We start from the raw sequence: 24,039 nt of genomic DNA, 5'->3' as shown, positions 1-24,039 counted from the left end.
AACTAAATGGTTCAATTTTAACAGAGATGCAGGGGACAGTGAGACCTGTGGTGTATGGAGATAAATCTTTGAAGGTGACAGGGCAAGTTGAGATGACTGCTAAAAAGCATATTTGATCACTGGCTTCATTAGTAGAGGAATAGAGTACAAAAGCAAGCATGTTATACTAAACCTTTATAGAGCACTGGTTAAGCTTTAGCTGGAGTATTGTGTTCAATTCTGGGCACCATACCTTCGGAAAAATGTCAAGGCTTTGGAGAAGATTCATAAAAGATTTCTAGAAGGGTCTTCAGTCATGTGAATAGACTTCAGAAGCTGGAGCTGTTCTTCATTGGGCAGAGAAGGTTAAGAGGAGATTTGACAGAGATGTTCCAAATCATGAATGGTTTTGATAGAATAGAGAAGGAGAAACTGTTTTCAGTAGTAGAAGGGTCGGTAACCAGAGAACACCGATTTAAGGTGACTGGCAAAAGAACCCAAGGGGACATGAGAAAACATTTTTTTACACAGCAAGTTGTTATGATCTGAAATGTATTGCTTGAAAGGTGGTAGAAGCAGATTCAATAGTAACATTCAAAAGATAATTGAATAATACCAGAAGGGAAAGAAAATTACAGGGCTATTGGAAAAGAACAGGTTAGTAAGATTAATTGAATAGCTCTACCAAAGAGCCAGCACAGGCATGATGGGATGGATGGCCTTCTTCTGTGCTGTATCATTCTAGATAAACCCATTTTCTCTTCTGTCAGTCCCCCAGAGAATTCCATGATAACTCCTTAACGTAGGGTGTGACCCTCCTCTAGTAGTCTTACATAACTTGAATCTTAACATCGATGCATTTTTGGGTTTTCCTGCCATCTTTTACAGTGGTGGGTGTGGTACTGTCCCATTTAGTGATCTCCCAGGCTTGATTTTTTTTTTGATATGGACCTGGAGATGGAAGGAGAACAAAACTGAATATTACTGCTCTCCCAAAATTGACTTCACTGTCAGTAAGCTTCTACCCAGACTGAAAAGTCTCCTAAGCTTGTCTATATTGGCAAAAATATCACCTCTTTTAGAATCATAGAGTCATACAGCACAGAGGAGACTCATTGTCTAGTTTTTAGGGCTTATATTAGTGATAATTTCTGTTTCAAAATCAATCACTAAACTTGATGAATAGTTAACAGCATGGGAATAAGCAGAAGATACACGAGCTGCTCATTGTTGGTGGTGCAGACCTTTTTCTTTTGGGCCTCCTTATCTCGAGAGACAATGGATACGCGCCTGGAGGTGGTCAGTGGTTTGTGAAGCAGCGCCTGGAGTGGCTATAAAGGCCAATTCTGGAGTGACAGGCTCTTCCACAGGTGCTGCAGAGAAATTTGTTTGTTGGGGCTGTTGCACAGTTGGCTCTCCCCTTGCGCCTCTGTCTTTTTTCCTGCCAACTACTAAGTCTCTTCGACTCGCCACAATTTAGCCCTGTCTTTATGGCTGCCCGCCAGACCTAATTGACCTAATTTCTGACATGGGGAATTTTGTCTCCCACATGGCTTTTTGTGTTTCTTGTCAATAAGTTTCTGTTATTCATTATTCTGTGTATTATCAGGAATAGGTATATTCCTCTAAATAGGTCAACTGGAAACCAAATGCGAACATATAAACATACAAATTAGGAGCAGAAGTAGGCCATTCAGCCTCTCTAGCCTGCTCCGCCATTCAATAAGATCATGGCTGATCTGTGTGTCTCGAATTCGACAGTCCCATGCGCCATGCGGCACAGTGGCGCAGTGGTTAGCACTGCAGCCTCACAGCTCCAGCGACCCGGGTTCAATTCTGGGTCCTGCCTGTGTGGAGTTTGCAAGTTCTCCCTGTGTCTGCGTGGGTTTTCTCCGGGTGCTCCGGTTTCCTCCCACAAGCCAAAAGGCTTGCAGGTTGGTAGGTAAATTGGCCATTATAAATTGCCCCTAGTATAGGTAGGTGGTAGGGAAATATAGGGACAGGTGGGGATGTGGTAGGAATATGGGATTAGTGTAGGATTAGTATAAAATGGGTGGTTGATGGTCGGCACAGACTCGGTGGGCCGAAGGGCCTGTTTCAGTACTGTATCTCTAAACTAAACTAAACTAAACCCTGATAACCTTTGATTCCCTTGCCTAACAAGAATCTATCTCCACTGTTATGACCAGATGTGTAAGGTGTCTAGGGGTCTTTTGCTGTCTTTACCTGGTCTTATTGCAACAGGATTTTATTTTTAAACACATTGTGTTTTGAGCTCCTTTCTTTTTTGAATCCTTGTTCACAGCTTTCCAATTATAAGGCAAAGAAACCAACACACCAGGTTTTCTCAGGTTTAAAGGAGAAAAGTGAAATTTATTAAAACTTAGACTTAAACCCTAATATGGTTGACGTCTACGGATATACGACGCACCCATGCTAGCATGCACATGTGGTATACACATGCAGATAGGGACAGAAAAGAGAAGAAAAGATAAAGTGGAACAGTTTGAGGCAATATCTTGTTACTGTGCTTCGAGCTCACGGTAGAATACTTTTATAGGTAATTCTTGTTGTTTCGTTGGAGCCCAGTATTTTGCTCAAACCTTGTTCACGTAGGAAACTTTTCTCTCTTTGAGGTTCACTGTTTTCACAAGATTCAGTTCCATGGGAAGGAGATGGGAGCAGGCAGACAGAAGAGGGTTCTGCTTCCGTTCCAGGAGCACACGGCGTTCGAAGTTCAAATCCTCTGTTGGAAGTTCAAATTCACAAACTTCAACAGCCAGTCAGTCATGTGACCAAAATTGGTCTGATCACTTCATCTGTGTATTGGGGAAGCAATGACTGGGTCCCCATTGTTCCAACACTGTCTGTTACTATTCAAATGTCTTTCTAGTCAGGGGCTGGCATTTTTAAGTTTTAATGTCCTTGTGGCAAAATAATGTGTGCCTCAGTCTTGACAGGTGGGGGGTTTGCCTGAAACCACCTTAAAATTATTCAATGACCCCGCCTCCATTGAATCTAAATGATAACAAGAGATAAAGGCAGATTGCAAACTTGAGGGCCATATTTTCCTTCAGTTGTAAGTTTTACAAAAAGGTATATATGGTTAAACAGGAGAACAAGACCAAAAGACTACAGAAACAGACTTTCATTTTTGCTTCCAATGCCAAGCTGCTTTTGTGATACAACTGAACTGTCAGATGGTTTGCACTCATGATAATATGTTGCAAGATAAAGCCTGAGTCAGGACTAATCTGACTCCAAAGCAAAGCTCAGCAATAGTAGTTATCTGAGTCAGAAGGTAATGGACTAGAAATTGCTGCGCCCCACTTTTTGCACACGGGGGTCGCGATTCATTGCCTCCCTGCGCCCATGCAGATCAAGGTGGGCAACATGCAAACTTGGTGTACCCACATCATTTTCTTGACTGTAGCGTTGATCAAAGTGGCTCCCATGCTGCTGTCTGCACCTCCAAGTTGCCTGTGGTTTCTGCACTCAGCAGGAGGGCCTAACAGCATTGTTTGCAGACCATGTCGTACAGCCAGCCTGCTCTTCTTAAAGGCAGACTGTACCGTCAGGGAAGCTGCACAAAAATATTGCTGTAATGTAAATTATTGCAAAGTCAACACCAGGCAGAGAGAGTGGCCCATAGTAATGGAAGCAGCACTCAGGGCTTTAGTAGCACAGGCGGGCAGGAGGAAAGACACCATGGTTCCGTGGGAGTCAGGAGACACTCAAGGATGACCCTCAGAAGGGAGTGGGAACAGGTGGCCATTAAGAGAACCTCACGGAGTCTGGACCCGAGGACCTAGCAGCAATGCTACAAGACGTCTAATGACCTCACACAGTTCGTCAATGTTAGTGAATGCATCTTCATATGACATCTCCTACTCACTTCACTACCAACCTCTCACACTGCTTGATGCACCGTACCCTTATCACTCACCTAGCAGCACTCCATGGCATTCAGGATTCATGCCTAATATCCATCACCTCACCCTCACACACGTATCTATGCTGACAGCCTCACATTAATCTCTTGCTGCCTCCACGCACCTCCAGCTATGGCAGGCACATCACACAAACACAGTGCTACACAACCACTGACATTCTGCCCTTTCTTTGGCAGGACAAGGTGGAACACAATAGTAGAGAGAAAAACAGAACCATTAGGGTACAAGAATGCCTGCATCTCCTGAGCCCCATGAAGGAGATAGTTCTCCACATCACTGAGCTGATTGTGACAGGGCCTGTGGTATCTGACACTGCTGGGAACATTGAGGATGATGGCATGTTCCTGCCTTATGCCCCTTCACAACTCCCAGCTCACCCTCATTCTGCTATCTGGCAAGATGAGCAAGCTGCTGATGGTGTGTCCATGAACCTCTTGCTTCCCACTGCATCCCAATGCCCTCACACCAAACTTCTGAGTTCCTGCTTTCAGACACACAAGAACTGCCCCAAGCTCAGCCACACTAGTCCCAGGAGCAGGAAAGAGAGCAACAGCGCAGCATTAATGAAGAAGCCCCGTCGCTTGAGCTGACACTCACAGTGACCAGCTCAGATACTGGCACTGCACATACCTTGGAGACTAGTATAGAGTGTTATAAAAGTGCCTCTGTTTTGTTAAATATTTTTTGAGGATTCATTTTTGAAAGATTGAAGAAATATTAAACTTTTGGGTTTTCAAAGGGGGTCATGTAAAGGCCACTTGACTTTGAAAAACAGTCCCTGGAAATGTTTTACAAGGGGCACTGAGAGATCTTGTGAGGAAAACAAATCTTTCTGGGAAACCACTTGACTTTCAGCTCAATAAACAACAGAGAACTTTGGACACCTGGAGAAGTTGTTTACAAAGAAGTGACAGATCAAGATTGATGGAGGTCAAAAGGTTGACCTCCTGTTGTCAGTTTCACTTTTGAATTGTTTTGAGTTGGGGTTAAATTGTATAAAAAGGGAGAGAACTTCCAAGGAGGGAAAAGAACTTCCAAGCAGAGAAGAGAACTTCCAAGGAAAGAGAACTTCCAAAGGAAGGAGAGAAGACCACAACCCAGTTCAGCTTTCCAGCACCTCACTAAAAGACCCTGAGAAGTCCACTGTGTCAACTCATCTTGTCTCCTGTTTTTGAAGAAAAGCCTGCTTAATTAATTCTTAACGCCACCTGAAAAGAACTGTTCTAAAAGATCCCAGTGACCTGTCTACGTGTTCTCGGGGGCCATACTGTATGCCAGTTTTGGGACACAACATATCTTACCTGCTGTTTCTTCAAGAATGAGCAAGTATTCAGCCCAAGTGTTTTTTGTCTGTAATAGAGCTCTAAAAACAAAAATCCCTTTATTTTCCGATTAACCGGTGTATGTATGTGTGTGTGTGTGTTTGAGGGGCTAAGGTAAAAAATGAGCTTTTATATTTCAATCTGTGTGTTTGTGCTTTACTTCATTACTGGTTAAGATTTGTTTACTATAAACTGATAATTTTGTTGTTTATTAACAAAACCTGGTTGATGTGTTTTATTCTGGGAAAAATAGAGTTTTTGATTGACTGTATTGGTAAGTGGTAAAATTTAAATTTATATTGCTGAAAATAGAGACATGTTGTCAAAGCTTTTCATCTTGCACTCATCAGGACAATCCACAAGAATACCAATGTAAGGGGAAACAACAGCCTTATACTGTATGAGAAGAGAGTGCTGATTGGTTGGCAAGTGAACTCTGGTAGAGGTGCTGCCATGGAGAATGCACCAGTTTACGGTGACTGACAGTTAACTGTCAAGCTTTGTTTGAAATTTAAACCAGGCAGCTGGACTCTGATTGGTCAAGGCATTGCCCTGAGGAATGAACCAGCAAATGGCTGTCACTTATTTTGTTTAGCTGAAACAGCGCAATGTTTGTACATGTTCTTTCTGTCTGCATACCACACTAACATGGAACATTCAGTGGTGCTGATGGCACAGGGATGTCTGGAGGGGATGCCAGTTGTGCCTCAGCTGTTGCTCCTCTCCAGCTATCTGGTGTGCCAGCTAAGGAGTGAGGATGTCACCGAAGAGGATGAGGGTGGGACCTCTCACTGGGTGCCATCATCATCAGTGGCCTCCTTGGCCCCTTTGACAGAGGGAGCATCTGTGCAGCTGTGCCCAGTGACAGAAACTGCTCCAACAATGATGCAGGTGCAGCAGCCTCTGGAGGTGCACCTACTGGCACCCTCGTGATGAGGACCACCATCACATGCATCTCAGCTGCAGGCAGAGACAAGTGAGCAGGCTGTCTCCACCTCCTCCGAGGCCACAAGGGGAGCACCACTTAGAAGTGGTCGAGCGTGGAGGCCAGTGCGTTGGGCAGAGCATTGAGTGGTTCACTGGGGGGCATTCTACCTATAACTGTGCACTGTTTTCCTTTATGAGCACCATGTAAATATTGAGGGTATGTCATCAGTGAAGGTGAAATCTCTGGGCAGATGTGCAACCTTCATTGGCAGTAGGAGATAACATGTTGTAGGCTGTGCCTTCAATGGAATTGGTAGCACAGGCAGCTCAGAGTGAGTTCCAGACTATGCCATTGCTCCTGGATCAGAGGGGCTCCCTCAAAATGTCCCTGGATCAGATGATCCCTGACATTGATGGCATCCTGACAAGACACTCGAGCTCCACACCAGGCCCAGCCACCTCACTGTCCAACCGGAGCACCTCACTTGTCTGCATCTTCTCCTTCCACCCTCTGTTCCACATCCTGCTCCTCCTGTCACTCATGAACGGTATCCTTCCGGGGCCTCATCCTCCTCAAGGTGCACGTCTTTCTGGAGGGCTGTGTGATGAAGAGTGCAGCAGACCACCACAATGAGCAAGACCCTTGCATCAGTGTATTGCAGGGCATCACCTGACTGATCCAGACACCAGAACCGGAGCTTCAGAAGCCCGATGGCATGCTCAATGATTGTCCTAGTGAGCAGATGGCTTCAGTTGTACTGCCTCTGTGCCTCTGCTCTGGGCTCTGAGTATCCATCTCTTCAAGGGATATCCCTTGTCCCCTTGGATCCATCCACAGAGTTTGGGGGATGGAGTGAAGAGCTGCAGCACCCCGGACTGGCAGAGGATGAAGGAGTCATGGCAGCTGTCCATAAAGTGAGCGCACAAATGGGGGAAGCTCTTACTGTAGTCACAGACCAGTTGAATGTTGAGGTAGTGGAATCCCTATGATGAATCTGACTGGCCAGTCAGTTGGTTCCTTGATGGCCACATGGGTGCAATCGATGATGCCCTGCACCTGAGGGTATCCAGCGATGGGCGAAATCCACTGCCCTCTATTCTTGTGAAGCCACATCTGCCTGAAATTGAATGTACTCTCCAGCTCTGGCAAATAGGGCATCAGATGCAGTGCTGCGCAGAAGTTTGTGAGATACCACCAAGGTCCGCAGCTGATCCTTGGAAGGAGCCAGAGCAAAGAAGTTCAAGGCCACAGTGACTTTGACAGCTACTGGCAGGGCATGGCGAGCAATGCTGCCAGGTGTGAGGTCTTCAACAATGAGGGCACAGATCTCTGTGACCATCGCCCTGGAGAGTCGTAGTCTTCTGCGGCAGTGGTTCTTGGTCATCTCAAGGTATGGCCTTTGTTTCCTGCCTGCCCTTTGTCCCTCTCCTCTGCCCTCCTTATGTCCAGAGCTCTGTCCTTCCTGTCGAGGGTGTTGCTCCTCATTGTCACTGGGCGCAAAATCTGAGAGTCGTGCGCCCATTGCCAGCTGCAGCCTTCCTAGTGCTCAGCTATTCCCCCCGTTGTGTTTGGCAGCCTTGCTCCCTCCTCTTATGCTCTCATAATGCCAGGTGGGTGATGACCCCTGCACTCCCGAACGTTTATTGCCCACTCTCACTGCAACCAGTGCTGACACAATGGCACCTGTTTCCTATTGAGTCTCCCTCTCCACCGCTCTCAATGAGCTCTTTAACAATGTTAATTCGCCTTCTTAATGGATCGGACGGGATTGCAGGGCGTCCCTTACCCCGCTCCCACCCTAGTGAAACTTACCAACACCGGGACCAGAAAATTCAGCCCCCCATCTCTGTAACCTCCTCCAGCCCTACAACCCTCCGAGCTCTCTGCCCTCCTCCTCCAATTGTGGCCTCTTGCACGTCCTTGATTTTCCTTGTTTGACCAATTGTGGCTGTGCCTTCAGCTGCCTATGACCTAAGCTCTGGAACTCCCTCCCTACCTCTCTCCCCTCCTTTAAGGTGGTCCTTAAAACCTGCCTCTCATCACCTGTCCTTATATCTCCTGATGCAGCTCAGTGTCAATTTCTTTTGTGACAATTGCTCCTGTGTATCACCTTGGGACGTTTTACAATGTTAAAGACGCTATAAAAATTCAAGTTGATAGATTGTAAAAAAGATTTTATTCACATATTGGAAACATTCTTAAATACACCAGATCTAACTGTTTCCTATTGTACATGCTAAATAGAGACAGTATTCAGCGAAACACCAAGGATACGGATTCACCACAGCATGTGTGTTGTGTGGCTTCAGTTCTGTTGCTTAGACTTGTGCTTTTCAATGTTTCTCAATTATTTTTGAATGCAATGCCACCAGATAGGGCAGCATTAATATATACTATACTACACCATAAAGATATTTTATGATTGTGACAGTTTCATAAGGAGGCTGAGATGTGCCTCAAAGTGATTCCATCTGAAATTAAAGCATTCACTTTGAATTTTTTTTTACAGTATTTAATCCTACCAATATAATCTACCACTCTAGACCATTTCTTCAATATCCACTCAAGGACTGCAATGCCATTAATCTTTTAGTGATAAAATCAAGATATTGACAGAAGCTGTGGCCTTTAAATCTTGTAACAGCTTTAACCCGTGCACATCTCTGGAGATTTCTGTGGTTGCCAAGTACAGTATATTCTGCTGGTCTCTCTTTGAAATTGTGAGAACATGCTCCCTTTTGGAGCTGGGAATGTTTCGTTTTCTCAGGAGCATTGCTCCTTGGCAATGAATTGGCCTTTTCTAAATTTTTGCGTTGTGATCAAATTTCCATAGTTGGATTAAGGAATTTTTCATTAGTTAACCTTGTTAAGTGGCTAGTATTTCTTGTTTTTATTTCAGATTGCCAGCATCCGCAGTATTTTGCTTTTATTTAAGTGGCTAGTTGGCTCTGTGAGAAATCTGAACAGATGATTATTACAGCTGTATTTGCATTTGAGCTAATTGATTCAGATTTTACACATTCACAAGCAAATCTTGTGCAGCTGCTGTTTTGATTTTGGTTGTTTAGAATCTCTTGAAAATTAGCGCATGTTCTTCTGAAAATAATGAAAATAGGCCCCTAGATTTACGAGGATGTTGTTGCCAGGACTGGAAAAATGCAGCTATGAGGAAAGATTGGATAGGCTGGGGTTGTTCTCCTTGGAAAAGAGAAGGCTGAGGGGAGATCTGATTGAAAGGTACAACATTTTGAGGGGCCTGGATAGAGTGGAGGTGAAGGGCCTACTCACCTTAGCAGAGAGGTCAGTGACTAGGGGGCATAGATTTAAAGAGATTGATAGAAAAATTAGAGTGGAGATGAGGAAAAACTTTTTCACCCAGAGGGTGGTGGGGGGTCTGGACTCACTGCCTGAAAGGGTAGTTGAGGCAGAAACCCTCAACTCGTTCAAAAGAAATCTGGATATGCACCTCAAGTGCCGTAATTTGCAGGGCTACGGACCAAATGCTGGAAGGTGGGATTAGAATAGGTGGATCGTTGCTCGGCTGGCACAGACACATGGGCCAAGTGGCCTCTTTCTGTGCCTTAAACTTTCTATGATTTCTATGATTTCTAACTGGTTAAGGAACAGAGGGACAGATCCAATTCCCTTTCCGGTTCTAGAGTCTGATACCTCTTGGTTAGATACAGCCCACTCACATTGAACTCCATATTACAACAGTGACTACACTTCAAAAAGTACTCTATTGGTTGTAAAGTGCTTTAGGGCAACCTGAGGTTGGGAAAGGTATTATTAGCCAACATCGTCACTGCCTCAGCTTAGCTGCTGCTGAAACCCTTGTCCATGCCTTTGCTCCCCTTTGGTTATCTGAGAAAAAGAGTGTTTGACAACAAAGACCTCAAACCTGGCACCAAGCTCATGGTCTACATGGCCGCAGTGTTACCTGCCCTCCTGTATGCGTCGGAAACATGGACACTGTACAGCAGACATTTCAAAGCCCTGGAGAGATATCACCAGCGGTGCCTCTGCAAGATCCTGCAAATTCAGTGGCAGGACAGGCACTCCAATATCAGTGCCCTTTCTCAGGCCAACATCCCCAGTATTGAGACACTGGTCATGGCTAGTCAGTTACGCAAGGCGGGCCACATCGTCCGCATGCCGAACACTAGACTCCCAGATCAAGCTTTCTACTCCGAGCTCCATCATAGCAAGAGGCTACCAGGAGGGCAGAGGAAACGCTACAATGATGTCCTTAAAGCCTCCCTGAAAAAAATGTGAAATCTCCACAGGTTTGTGGGAATCTCTTGCCCGAGACCACCCAAAATGAAGAAGAAGCATCCTTGAAGGGGCCAGCCAGTTCGAACAACGTTGACATGTCCTGGCAGCGACCAAGTTCAAACAGCGGAAGGAGCATTTGGAAAGTTGAGCATCCCATTCACTCGCCTCACCAAATATCCCCTCCCCCACCTGTGTCAGAGTATACGGACCCAGAATTGGACTATTCAGTCATCTAAGCACCCACAACCCTGGAGTGGAAGAAAGTCATCCACGTTCCCGAGGGACTGCCTAAGAAGAAGAATAATAATAAGACCTCTAGACTTGACTATTCCAATGCGTTCCTGGCTGGCTCTGACTTTCTACCCTCTGTAACCTTGAGGTCATCCAAAATTCTGCTGCCTGTGTCCCATTTTGCGCCAAGTCCTGTTCACCCATCATCCCTGTGCTCGCAGGTCTACGTTGACTCCTAGTTAAGCAAAGACTCAGTTTTAAAATTATCATCCTTGTTTTCAAATCCTCCATGGCCTCGCCCCTCCCTAGCTCCATAATCTCTTTCGGCCCTTCAAGATATCTACACTCTTCTAATGCTGGCCTCTTGAGCATCACCAATTTTAATCAGTCCACCATTGGTGGCCATGCTTTCAGCTGCAAAGGCCCTAAGCACTGGAATTGTCTCCTTAAACCTCTCCAGCTCTTTACCTCTCTCTCCTCCTTTAAGACCTACCTCTTTGACCAAGCTGTTGGTCATCTGCCTTAATGTCTCCTTATGTGGTTTGGTGGCAAATTTTGCTTTTTAACGCTCCTATGAAGCACTTCAGTGCATTTTATCATGTCAAAGGCACTCTATAAATACAAGTTATTCTTATATAAATGCAAGCCTTTCTTTCTTTTTAATTACACCATGAAACAGGACAATTCCCTATTGCAGTGAAATTCTTGTTGAAGTAAATAACTGAGAGCCTTCTTGTGCTATTGGATCCCTAACTCAAAAAATGCATGCTGAACAATCATACATATAAAGGAAGAAAAAACATGAATAATTCTGTCACTGTTTCATTTCTCAGAGTACTGCTATATGTACCATCAGTCTACTCTTAATCATCAGCAAAGTGACGAAGGTGTCGTCGACAGTGCTATCAAGTGACATTTACTCAGCAACAAACTGCTCAGTTTGGGTTCTGCCAGGGCCACTCAGCTCCAGACCTCATTACAGCCTTGGTCCAAACATGGATAAACATCTGAATTCAAGAGTTGAGGTGAGAGTGACTTCCCTTGACATAAAGGCAGCATTTGACCGAGTGTGGCATTAAGGAGCCCGGGTAAAATTGAAGTCAACGGGAATCAGGAGGAAAATTCTGCACTGGTTGGAGCAGGTATGTCTAATCTTTTCACATGAGGGGCTGCATTATAATTTTTGTCCTAGATAGGGGGCTAGTGAACAAATTTCAGAAAGATAAAGTATTAGAAATTTATTTTTCTATCAATCAAAACCACAAAAATGCGCATTTTTGTGAACAAGCTTTAAATGAAAAGACTAATTTATTAACTTACTTTCTCGTCACTATGTTGAGCACAGATTTAGTGAGATACCTGGCATTGTTTTTGCTTGGGGAAGTAGACAATGTCTACGAGCACGCTTGATGTAGCTATGCGCAGTATTCCGGATAAATGTCCATCGGTCAGGAATGATCTTGATCTTACTCTGCCCCCCCCTCTCTCTCTCTCTCTCTCTCTGTCCCTCCCTCTCTCTCTGCCCACCGTCCCCTCTCTCTCTGTCCCCCTCTCTCTCTGTGTCACTCTCTCTCTCTGTGTCACCCTCTCTCTCTGTGACACCCCTCTCTGTGTCTCCCCGACTCTCTCTCCCCTCCCTCTGTGAAACCACTCCTCTCTGTGTCACACCCCCTCCTCTCTGTGTCAGCTTCCCCCACTTCTGCTCCTGGAGCCCGGTTAACCCAGCACCTTGCCCCCATGTCCCGGGCCTGGGCCCTGTCGCCTCCGCAGGCAGCTCCTCCTCGGTGATGGTGGCGATGAAGAGCCTGTGGTCCGAGCCCAGGCCATGTCTATACACAGGCAGAGCCAGTGCTGGATCTGGGGCTCAAGCTCAAGGCCGGGAAGGCTGCACTGGGAATGGATTTCAGGTGGGAAGCACTGGCAGACATGCAGCTCAGCCTGGGTGCTGCCATTTTACTAAAGGAGCCAGAACATAAAGAACTGAAGTAAAAGCAAAATACTGCGGATGCTGGAAATCTGAAACAAAAACAAGAAATGCTGGATTCACTCAGCAGGTCTGGCAGCATCTGTGGAAAGAGAAGCAGAGTTAACGTTTCGGGTCAGTGACCCTTCTTCGGTCACTGATAAAGAACTGAAGAGTATCTACCATCTTGGGAAAGGAGGACATGCACAGTGAGGCATATCTGCCATGTCAATAAAGGAGCTGCAGCCATTGTCAGTCACTGAAAGTATTGATGGGCTGTAAGAAGCCAACGGCAGATTTCCAGTGGAAATTTCTCATCCTTGGTGGCCAGATGGAAACCTTTGGTGAGCCAGATTCTGGCCTGCGGGCCGTATGTTGGACAACCCTGGGTTAGAGCTATGCCTAGCACAAAGTAAGATCATTGTGGTTGTTGGAGGAGTTCCTCAGGATAATGTCTCAGGCCCAACCATCTTCAGCTGCTTCATCAATGACCTCCCTCCATCATAAGGTTAGAAGTGGGGATATTCGCTGATGATTGCACAATGTTCAGTACTATTCAGTACTATTCACGACTGAAGCAGTCCGTGCCCGCATGCAGATCTGGACAACATTAAGGCTCGGGCTGATAAGTGGCAAGTAACATTTATGCCGCACAAGTTCCAGGTAATGACCAACTCCAACGTGAGAGAACTTACCATCTCTTCCCTTGACGTTCAACAGCATTACTATCATTGAATCCTCCACCATAACATCCTGGGGGTTACCATTGACTAGAAACTCAACTAGACCAGCCATATAAATACTGTAACTACAACAGAAGGTCAGAGGCTCGGAATTTTGCAGTGAGTAACTCACCTCCTGACTTCCCAAATCCTGTCCACCATCTACAAGGCACAAGTCAGGAGTGTGATACAATACTCTCCACTTCCCTCCACACCCCATCCACCACTTTAAACATTCACTCCCTCCACCACTGGCACACAGTGGCAGCAGTGTGTACCATCTACAATGCACTGCAGCAACTCGCCAAGGCTCTTTTGACAGCACTTTCCAAATGGTAAGTAACATTCATGCCATACAAGTGCCGGGTAATAACCATCTTCAACAAGAGGGAACCTAATCACTTCCCCTTGGCATACAATGGCATTATCATCACTGTGTACTGACAATCAACATCCTGAGATCACCATTGACCAGAACTCAACTGGACCAGTCACATAAATACCTTTGCTACTAGAGCAGATCAGCTGCGGTGAGTGGTTGACATCCTGACTCCCCAAGCTTCTCCACCACTGACAAGGCACAATTCAGGAGTGTGATGGAATTCTCTCCTTCCCTGGATGAGTGCAGCTCCAACAACACTCAAGGAGAAAGCAGTCCACTTATTTGACATTTCTTCCATTGGCCTAAATATCTATCCCCTCCACCACCGATGTACCATGGCCGCAATGTCTACAGAATACGCTGAAGTATTTTTCAAAGCCTCTTCTGTAGCATGTCCCAAACCCAAATCCTCTACCACCTAGAAGGACAAGAGCTGCAGATGTATGGGAGCTAGATCACTTCCAAGTTCCCCTCCAAGTCAGACACCAGCTTGAGTCATAGAGTCGTACAGCATAGAAACAGGCCCTTCGACTTGGACATAATTCACCGTTCCTTCATTGTTCTTGGGTCATTATGCAGGAACTCCCTACCTAACAGCACTGTGAGAGTACCTTCAACACACAGACTGCTATGGTTCAATAAGATAGCCAACCACCACCTTCTGAAGGAAAAGAATAGGCAACAAACGGCAATGCATACATCCCGAGAAAAGGTGAGTAAACAAGTAGGACAACAAAACTAGGACTTCTCAACTAAAGTATCAGCCCTGGATCAGTGGCAGAACTGTCACTTTTCAGTTAAAAGATTTTGGGTTCATGTCACACTTCAGGACTTTTTGTACAATCTAGGCTGATACTTCAGTGCAGTTACTGAGGGAGTGCTCCATTGTTGGAGGTGCAATGTCCTGTTCTCTCATGTGGATGCAAATGATCCCATAGCACAATGCGAGAAAGAGCTGGGAGTTTATCCCAATATTTATTCCTCAATCAACATCACCAAAAATAGCTCATTGCTGTTTGTGAGAACTGACTGTGGCACAATTATTTCCACATTACATCAGTGCCTACACTTGAAGAAGTACCTAATTTAAAATGTCCTGAGAATATGAAGGGTACTACATAAATGCAAATTTGTTTCTTTAAAGGAAAATGTTCTTTGTTGTCACACACATAAAAGAGGAGGGTCCCATACAAAGAATATGCAAGTATATGCTTAAGTGGACTCAACTGTTAAAAGCTACATCTGCTCAATGCTATTTCTGCTACAAGCTAGTTTAATTTTATAGCTGACTGCAACTGATATATTATCTCCAAACCTTGAGGTTTATAGTTAGATTAATGCAGAAAGGAGTAAGGCTTTTTGCTGACCTCCACCATGGATGATTTATGAGTGTTTGATTCCTATCACTAGATTTAGAAAGAATTAGAGCACTGTTCCATTCTCCTTGTGTATTTTTGTGTGTATATATAATATATATTTGTATATAGTAACTGCTGCAGCACTGAATGAGTGGAAAATTTGATGTTTCAGAGTAATTATGTGGCTTTTGGAAAGGTTTGAACAAGATTGGTCTCCAAAAAAAGGTTTAATAAATATATTTTTTATGAAGACATAATTGTAATTCTGACTTTGGGTGATTGAGTCAAACAGGTGGCAGTGAATTGTAGCCCATTGTACATCTCTCTCGATTATCATTTTCATTGATTTCAATAAAAATAAAAATCGGGAGAGATGTAAAGCGGGCTTGCGATTCACCATCATCTGTTTGACACTATCACCCTAAGCCAGAATTACTCCTAATGACGCCTTAAAACATACCCACGCTATGGTGCAGCTGGTCTTCTTTATCTATAGGTTATAGAAATTTTGATCCAAGCTAGTTATATATTTATCGGGATTCAGTCAAGGCACCATTACATCTTAGCAGTTTTGTTAGCCAATCTGAACTAAGGATATATAAGAATGTGAAGAAGGACAGCTGTGAGCACTTGGCAAGGATGGTGCCTGATACTGAAGACTCAAATTAAGTGAAACAAGCTTTTATCCCACCTACCTTAATCTATATATATGATTGCAAGTTCAACACAGTTTACCTTGTGGGTTGAAGTCATTGGATTAAGCTGTGCTTTCCCACATAATGAAATAAAATCTACTTTATTTCTCAATAAATAGTTAGCCAGTGTTGCAAGCCTGTTGTGTGGAATAAGCATTGGAAAACTACTAGAAATATAGTGCTGGGTGTGAAAAACTTTGGCAATTTTTTTTCTCTCTGTTAAAACATACATACTTAATGAATATATATTTTCCAAAGGTCAATTAGAGAGCTAGCAGCTGTTACATCTCATTATGCTTACAGGTTCTTGTTAATAATGAAAGGACTGTCATGTTAGTATGAAATTCCTTCATTCACTATTTGAACAGAAGCTTTGATTTCTGAACACTTTGCATTGGTGCAAAGCCGCTACCCCCAGGACTAACATGAAATGCACCGTATAATTTGTCTATTGCCAACTAGTCTCTTGACTTGAGACTCTTAAAGCCATATGTTTGCAGTGCAACAATGCAGTGTGTTGGTGTACCAGACAGACCCAAAAATGTACCTCTCACTGAAGTAATAAAGCCCTTTCAGATCTCACAGAAAGGGCCATCCTTCACGCTAATGAGCAGCCAAAACAGGGCAAATCCACTAGGTCTGTAAAAAATTAGGATCTGTATGATCTCTGTGATTGATTAACCGGTTATACTTCCTTTCATGGATAATAAAAATGATGGATGGGTGTTATTTTAAACAAATTCCAATCGTGGACTTTCCACTCCACCCTCCAACACATTTCTGAGTTTCGATGGACCACAGGGCATACGCTGAGCTCCACCATCATGTTTTTTTTCTTTAAAAGACAGAAAACTTTGGGAAGCTTAAGGTCACTGAGTTCGCAGAACATTTTCCTGACAGCATTTCTGCTCTTCTAGATGAGGAAGATGGTTGCATTTAGGAACTAATGAGGATTTGGGCCCACATAGAAAGCCCAGAGAATGTTACTGTGACAAATCTAACACCACTTGTAGGAAATAATCTGTGCAGCTGCACTCTTGCACCAGATTTAATTTGCACCTTGTCAGGAAGGGTTGTTAAAGAATTATAATAAAAAAATCAATATAGTCACAATAAAAGCACTTTTGGCCAGCCTTATAAGTAACTTTGTATTTTTTGCAACAAGACAATTGTCTATTCTCCATCAAATTCCATTATTTTAGGCTACAATGACTACTTAACTGGGTCCATTGTGGCCTTGTATATAGACTGTCTAACAAGGTGATATCTCAAATAATTTGCTTTAAGAACTCAAAATAAAATGTGTTCATCACCTCAGCAGATGGAAATTCCAGAACATTAGAAATTGGTTAGCCCTGATATTTGTGCACAGGGGTCACAATACAGCCTTTCAGATTGAGGTAGGCAACATGCAAACTTCGTATACCCACCTCATTGGAATGATTTTGGAATTGGCTCAATCAGTCGCTTCTGAAAGCTGTCTGTGGCATCTGTGCACAATTGTAGGGCCCAGCAGTGTTGTTTAAAAACCATATGGTGCAGCCAGCCTACTCTTCTTAAAGGTAGACTGTATCTTAAAGGGAAGCACCACTCAATAATATTGTTGCAATGTTAATTAGAGCAAGGTGAACACCAGGGCAGAGAGAGGGATCCGCAGTGATTGATGTGGCACTGAGGGCATTAAGTGGTGCAGGTTGGAAAGGAAGAGAGATGCCATGGGTCCACAGGGAGGGGAAAGGGGGAGTGGTGCAGGCGACCCTTCAGAAGGACCCTCAGAAGGGAATGGGAGCAGGTGCCCAGGAAGGTCAACTCACAGAGTCTGAACCCAAGGACCTGGCAGCAGTGCCACAAGAAGTCTAATGACCTCACGCGGGTGGTCAACATTAGTGAATGCATTTTCACATGACATCCCCTACCCACCACACCAGCAGCCTCTTGCCCTGCTCAATTCACCACACCCCATCACTCAACCAGCAATTCTTCCTGCCACTCAGGACTCACAACTAACAGCCAGATACTCCACCTCACACTCATACACCTACCAATGCTGCCTCCACATCCCTCCAACTATTCAGCAATGGCAGACACATAACCCAAACACAGTGCTACACAACCAGTGACATTCTGCCCTCTCTCTTGCAGGACAAAGTGTCATACAAAAGAAGGAAGCTGAGCAGATCTGGCAGGGAACAGGGATGCCTGTATCTCCTGAGTCCTTCGGAGGAGATGGCTCTCTGCATCCTGGGGCTGGCTGTGACGGGGCCTGTGGCATCTGACGCTGCTGAGACCATTGATGATGCTGCATGTTTTTGCCTTATGCCTCTTCTCAACTCCCAGCCACCTTTATCCTATCATCTGGCATGATGAGCAAGCTGCAGATGGTGTGACCTCTTGATTCCCACTCCCCCTCACTTCCCCCACATCAAACTTCCCGTTCTGAGTTCCCGCTTTCAGAAACCCAAGAGCTGCCACCTGCCCAGCCACAAGAGCCTCATGAGGTGGTAAGAGACCAACAGCACAGAACTGATGAGAAGGCACTGCCACTTGATCTGACATTCACAGCCACCAACTCAGATACTGGCACTGCACATACTTTGGAGGCTAGTATACAGTTGGAATCTGCATGTGTTGACTCATCCAGGCCAGCAGCCAGACCAGGGGTAAAGGATGATTTGATTACTAGCTCACTGGAGGGTAAGGTAGCAGACGGGTACTGCTGCAGGAGACTCAGATGAGGACTGCCATGGGGCAGTGTAGAGGAGAATGCTGATGAGGAGGGCACACCGAGTCACAGGTAGAGTGGTGCAAGGCAATTTCTTTCCTCATTAGTTTAAGATTGAGCTGATGTAAACCCCACCCAATGCAATTTTAACCATGTTAAATGGTGGTGGAAGCGGATTTAATAGTAACTTCCAAAAGGGAATTGGATAAATACTAGTGGGATAACAGGGCTATGGGAGAGCTATGGGAAGTGGGACTAATTGGATAGCTCTTCCAAAGAGCTGGCACAGACACGATGGGCCAAATGGCCTCCTTCTGTGCTGTATGATTCTATGAAGCAGAGAGTATACCACAGCTAACACCACGATTATGATGATTATTTCCACAGTGAACCGAACTGGGTAAATCTTGAATGAATTATCGTCAGCCTTCTGAATGGAGGTTACTATATCAAACAGCTGGCCATTAAACAAGCCGTTTGTTTGAAACTACTTTGTCAGTGTGATATATCATTAAAACTATGCAGTGAGATGTTGTATGCATGTTGTATCTGGCAGAGGAGGCTCTTCATCAGCTGGTAAGCGTAGGCTCGACCGATGATATCACAGCATTTCCCAATCTCACTGTGCTGAGGTGAAGAGACACTGAATGGAGGCCAGATGACAGGAGAGCAGAGAAAATCATCCTCACAAGCAATGATGGAGTGCCTGAACAGAGTGTCTGTCTTCCATCTCCTCCAATGATGGTTCATTTTTACAGTACCTTTCACTACCTCAGGATGTCCAAAAGTGCTTTACAGCCAATGGAGTACCTCTGAAGTGTAGTCACTGTTGTAATGTAATGGGAAGACCAAGAGAGAGAAAAGGAGAAAATACCAACAATACAGCAGTTACAGTAAAGAAATGAAACCATGTAATTTACATAAAATTACTCCATATTCCCTTGATGACCCAATGGGTGAATGTGGCATGAATATGTACTAAGCCATACAGATCTGTGCTAAGTTGAATGATCTCAGATGGAGTGATGCCTCCACTATTGGACTCGATATCGCTCAGACATGGAGCTGGTACACGAACCAGTGCTTTTGCTTATTTTTTTCAGTGATCCCACTGTAAAAGTGAAAATATTGCTGATTGAAGTCAATAATGAACTCCTACGGCACAATAGCCTGCCAGTATTCACCGTCTAGGATTCGACACGAAGAATGGACAGAACACTTAGAATCATACCCCAGGATATTCCATAGGAAGAATAACGAGGGCGTATACTCCTTGGAAAATAAGTGACTAGATGGGGTTGAAGAATAGAGTGGGAACAGATACACGAATCACTAAAAGTAGCGATGCAGATTAATAAGGCCATAAAAAAGTGAATGGAGCACTGGGATAGAATTGAAAAGCAGAGATGTTATGTTAAACTTGTATAGAACCTTAGTTAGACCATACTTGGTGTACTGTGAACACTTCTGGTCTCCATATTATGAAGAGCACATGGAGGCATTGCTGAAGGTGCAAAAAGAATTTGCAAGCACGATACTAGAACTGAAAGGTTATACATATTAGGAAAGATTGAATGGGCTGGGGCTCCTTTCTCTAGAAAAAAGAAGACTGAAGGGTGACCTGATAGAGATCTTTAAGATTATGAAAGGGTTTGATAGGATAGACGTAGAAATGTTTTCACTTGCGGGGAGACCAGAACTGGGGTAACTGTGAGTTTGTGTGACAGTGTAACATAGACAATAGTGAATCAGCCACATGTTATATATTGATTTACATTGAACCTACAGCACGGAAACAGGTCTTTCAGCCCAAATAGTCTATGACGGTGATTATGCTCCACACAAGTTTCGTCCCTCCTCTTTTCACCTAACCCGATCAGAGTAACCTTCGATTCCTTTCTCTCATGTGTATTTATCTAGCTTCCCCTTAGATGCAGCTATGCTATTCACCTCAACTACTCTTTGCTGTAGTGAGTACCACATTCTTACCACTGTTCCTCTTCTTTATTTTTGTTGACTCCAATGGAAATAATAATCAGGAGAGCTGTAAATGGGCTGCCAATTTACGATCGCCTATTTTACACTGTGGTATGAAGTCAAAGTTACTCCCACAGTATCTTCTCCATTTACAGTGCATTGTGGGCCTAAATGTACAGCAATTGTATTCTGTGACTGGTGAATATAAATTAATTCAACATAGCTACTGGTGGGTGATTTCCTCTCTGTGCTCCATCCAGGTGATTCTTTATGCCCATCTTGTTTATAAAGTACAAGTTAGGTTTTAATTTGGCAATCGTGGCTCAATGATAGCACTTTTGCTTCTGAGCCAGAAGGTTGTGGGTTCAAGGCACATGCTAGAGACTTAAGTCCCTAATCCAAGCAGACACGTGGTACTGGGGGAGTGCTACACTGTTGCTTTCAGATGAGACATTAAACTATTTGAAGAAAAATAGGAATGTTCTCCCGTGTCCTGTCCAACATTTATCTCTCAAACAATACCTAAATCAAGTGAGCTGGTTCTTTATTTCCTTACTGTTTGTAGGAGCTTGCCGTGCGCAAGTTGGCTGGTGTGTTTCTACATTTCAACAGTGACTACACTTCAAAATGACTTAATTGGTGGTAAAGTGCTTTGAGGCGTCCTGAGTGGCCAAAAAATGTGAGTCTTTTTTTTCTTTAATTATCCAGCCATCCAATACCAGTATTGATGACAGTATGTTAATATTGATATTTAAATGGGAATCAATTTTCAAAGACTGCGAAAGTGGAAAGCATTCAGAGAGATCTGAATTCAGATCATAATTTATTGACTGTTGGTGGACAAGACATACAGTTGATTGAACATCCCAAGACTTGTTTAATTGCCAATATGTACCAGCTTGGCTGCTCCAACTATGCTTTTGGACAGTAAACCTCTCCATACTATTCACCTCTCTCACTGCTTCATGCTACAGCAACATCTTCCTCTTCATAATCTTGCTAAATAACTTTCTCTGAAGTCCATTGGTAATATAACTTATCAAGCTTTTTAACTAGTTAAATTGATCTTATTCGCTCTTTTCCATAAACCTCATTACTCTATTTTTGGAGAGATATGGATGCACAGAATAGTGTTAAATGTGGTCCACGGGTGCTTTCACATGACATTCCATCACTCTTTTCTCACGGCCAATTTTTTGCTCTGATTAGCAAGCACAGAAAAGCCAAATACCATGACTTTCCTACAATGTTTTCTTGAGTTTATAAGTGAAGAACAATGTCCATTCGTCTCTAGGTCTGTGACATTAATGGGATGACAATATCTTCTTCCTAAAGCTCTTATGGGTTGTTAGTGCAATATGTCTGGACAGTTGCCTTCAATCCAATTCCTAATGGATGTGGGTGCAAAATTGTTCAGAATTTGATACTAATTGGCACAACCTAGACAATCTCAATGGGAAAGGCCATCAGGAAAGCTGGTATGGGATGTAGAAAATATCATGCTTAAGCCATTGGGAATTCTCTTTTGAAGTTAAGGGTTCAGGTGTATTGTAAGGAGCAGTCCGAATTGAACTCTGAACCGCATCTGGGCTACCTTTATCTCTGAATAGGAAGTCATCATATTTGCTTTCAGAAATGGAAAGCATTTAATTCCACATTGATAACTTTCAGTACAAAATTCAAATGTGCCAAGGATCACGTAGAATTTAAAAGGCTGCATTAGTCTATTAGAATGTTTTCAGAAAGCACACTGCTGGGGAATAGTACAAGATTCCTGATATCTATGTCACAATTAGTCAACATGAAAATGTCCAATTGTAATTTATTGACAATATGGGAATGGCTTTGTGTTATTTTTAACTCTTATTAAATAAATGGTGTTATAGAAAATCCAAATGTAATTACTGTGGCATTTGGAATGATTAATAATTTTAATGCAAGTGTAATCTAGTGAGAAAATATAACATGACTGCTTGGCTAATGGGATGAAATGGCCAACTTGCATTTTCTACTAATCAAATACAGTGTTTGGAGGTTAGCAGAAGCTGCATCAGACTAATTCGCATTAGAGCTGGGTCACTGACTGCAGTTTTTTAAATCTATGGCAGTTTTTCAATATTACATCCAAAAATGTTCTGTGCCGTTTCCAGTAAATGTGTTGAATATTTATCCTTATTGCAGAAACATTGTATCATGTCAATATATTTTCTTTTTAAGGTTGATTTAAAAAAGGAATTTTAGCATGTGCTAGGAAAGCTTAGGTGATTCTCCAGTGTTGAAGGTTTTTCGAATGCTGATTTAACCAACAAATTTATTCCATTTACAGGACTTCTTCACGACTAAAATCCTATACCTTAAGATACACAACAAATGCTCCACTTTCACTTAGGGGGAGGGGAAAGTGAAAACTTTGCAAACCTTTCACACAGACAAAAAGAAGTTTGATAGAGCAAATTGAACCATGGTCTGGATAGAGTCTGTGATTGAACAGGTTGTTTATGTTCTGGATAGAGTCTGTGATTGAACAGGTTGTTTATGTTCTGGATAGAGTCTATGATTGAACAGGTTGTTTATGTTCTGGATACAGTCTGTTATTGAACAGGTTGTATATGTTCTGGATAGAGTCTATGATTGAACAAGTTGTTTATGTTCTGGATACAGTCTGTTATTGAACAGGTTGTATATGTTCTGGATAGAGTCTATGATTGAACAGGTTGTATATGTTCTGGATAGAGTCTGTGATTGAACAGGTTGTATATGTTCTGGATAGAGTCTGTGATTGAACAGGTTGTATATGTTCTGGATAGAGTCTATGATTGAACAGATTGTTTATGTTCTGGATACAGTCTGTTATTGAACAGGTTGTATATGTTCTGGATAGAGTCTATGATTGAACAGGTTGTTTATGTTCTGGATAGAGTCTATGATTGAACAGATTGTTTATGTTCTGGATACAGTCTGTTATTGAACAGGTTGTATATGTTCTGGATAGAGTCTATGATTGAACAGGTTGTTTATGTTCTGGATACAGTCTGTTATTGAACAGGTTGTATATGTTCTGGATAGAGTCTATGATTGAACAGGTTGTATATGTTCTGGATAGAGTCTGTGATTGAACAGGTTGTATATGTTCTGGATAGAGTCTGTGATTGAACAGGTTGTATATGTTCTGGATAGAGTCTATGATTGAACAGATTGTATATGTTCTGGATAGAGTCTGTGATAGAGCAGACTGAACCATGGTCTTTATAGGGAATTGACTTTTTCTTCTATTTTTGCAGCACTTTTACATTTTTACAGCAATGCATTGTAGACAGTGCAGGGGGAGATGGTCAAGGTGCTTGATGTGGCAGCAGCAGCAGATCCACAACTGCAATCTGTATCGTAGGGTGGTGAGGACACCAGCTTAGTCTGTAGTTGGCAAAGTAACCCATTGTTCTGATCAAGGTCTCTGCTTGAGTTCGCCAATCCAGTGAGTGACGTCATCTCCAATTTTGCCATTCTGCGAGAGAAGGCTAGCAAAGTAGTAGAA

This window comes from Heterodontus francisci, chromosome 7 (genome assembly GCF_036365525.1).
Source record: "Heterodontus francisci isolate sHetFra1 chromosome 7, sHetFra1.hap1, whole genome shotgun sequence".
In the NCBI taxonomy this organism is placed as follows: Eukaryota; Metazoa; Chordata; class Chondrichthyes; order Heterodontiformes; family Heterodontidae; genus Heterodontus; species Heterodontus francisci.
This window is presented reverse-complemented; position numbering follows the sequence as displayed.